Genomic DNA, 1998 nt, shown 5'->3' with positions numbered 1-1998 from the left:
CAAAGGACAATTGTAAGTAACATTTCTGCATCTTGGTCCTAGGAAATAGCACAGACTGGGAGATGTATACAGCTAAAGAAAGCATGTTCCACAAAAGCACAACAGACAACTGCAAAAGATTCCAGCTTCCATTGTCACCGTGTTGTAACTAGGTCAGACTAAATAAAGAAGTTGGTTTAGATTTTAAAGGCTAGCTAAGAACTCAGAATCACAGAATATCCTGACCTGGAAGGGACACAGAAGAATCGAGTCCAACTCCTGCCTCCACACAGGATCACCCAAAAACCAAACCACATTTCTGAGAGCGTTGTCCAACCTCCTCGAACTCCAGCAGGCTCGGTGCCGTGACCACTGCCCTGGGGAGCCTGTCCCAGTGCCCGACCCCCCTCTGGGTGCAGAACCTTTCCCTAACCCCCAGCCTGACCCTCCCCTGTCCCAGCCCCACGCCGTTCCCTCGGGTCCTGTCGCTGTCCCCAGAGAGCAGAGCTCAGCGCCTGCCCCTCCGCTCCCCTCGTGAGGGAGCTGCAGGCCGCCATGAGGCCTCCCCTCAGCCTGCTCTGCTCGGGGCTGGACAAACCGAGGGACCTCAGCCGCTCCTCATACGTCTTGCCCTCCAGGCCCTTCACCATCTTTGTAGCCCTCCTTTGGGCACTCTCTAACAGTTTTATGTCCTTGTTTAATATGAACGAAGGCTAGGTAAGGTTGCCAACTGAGAGGTGAGTCACCGAGAATCCAGAAAGTAAATTTTTTGACTTTTCGGTTGACAAAGTTGAACAGCAAGCCAGCATAAATTGTTGCAGTAGTAATGATATGGCAATAAGGTGCCTAAAGGCCCTGAGTGTGAAAAAAAATGCACTTCTAATCTAATGGGATCAGGCAAGCTGAAAAAAATAATTATGATAAGCCGGTCTAGATAAAATAAGAATATTCATGAGCTTTTCCAAATAGCTGTCATCTGGAAAAAAAAAAAAAAAAGAAAGAAAGAAAGAAAGGAGGAAGGGATTGAAAGGAAAGCAAATAAATAAGCTATATTTGCTTTAGGAAGCAGAAAGATAATAATGTGCCTACATTGTCATCAAACTGAATCAATATTTTTGCTGTCAGACACATTTAGCCTGGAAGGCCAAGGGTTTTCTTAATGCTTTTAATCTACAACAGGAATGGCCTGAAATGCGTTTAGTGTTATAAATGCTAACAGCACTATTTTATTTTTCACAATCAGCTGGGGCAGAAGTCACAACATGACAAATGGAAAATAAAAATCCTCTTGACTCTAATGTACAAAGCATTAAAACTAAGAGCAGATCATCTTAAAAATCAATCCCTGAAGTAGCACATAAATACAAATAAGGATTGGAAAAAGATTCCTCCACTGTAAGCTGGTTTAAAACAATTGTCTGGGGGGTTGATGAGACTGAAATCATGAAAAAGCCACATGAATCTGTGCAACGAAACACAAAATGGTGTAGAAGCTTAACTCTACTATTAAAAATCATTGTATGTGGTTATTTTTTGAACAAAATATTACACAAACAAAGCGAGGTTGTGGCAACAGGACTACACCTTTAACCATCTGTTCCTGGCAGCCTGGCCGTGCAATGGCGGTGTGCTGCCAGAGCTCCAATTTTATGTGCTGCTTTGGGTTTGGTTTTTCAGTCTCCAGCTGTTGCACAAAGGAGAAGGTCTTTCTGCCAGGCACGGAGGCTGTCAGAGTTAAAGTGGGTTAAGAGTTAACGTGGGGTATATACAGTAAGGAAGCATCTGCTCTATATAAAGTCAAGAAGCTTTTAACTATTCAATGTGAAGTCACGAAGCTTTTTATTGTTCAATATTTAACTTTCCAGGGTTTTCAAAAATCCACTTGCCTTGGCATTGTGCGAGGCTCTGAGGGTTAGTTAGGCTGCCGACCCCAAACCGGCAGGAGTGTTCAGCAGACTCCGGAGGGGGGCCCGCCAGGGGTCTGTATCGACAGGGAGGGACAGAGGGGAGGCAAACCAT

This window comes from Anser cygnoides, chromosome 3, assembly GCF_040182565.1.
Source record: "Anser cygnoides isolate HZ-2024a breed goose chromosome 3, Taihu_goose_T2T_genome, whole genome shotgun sequence".
Lineage (NCBI taxonomy): Eukaryota > Metazoa > Chordata > Aves > Anseriformes > Anatidae > Anser > Anser cygnoides.
The sequence above is the reverse complement of the archived record's forward strand: the minus strand, read 5'-3'. Positions refer to the sequence as shown.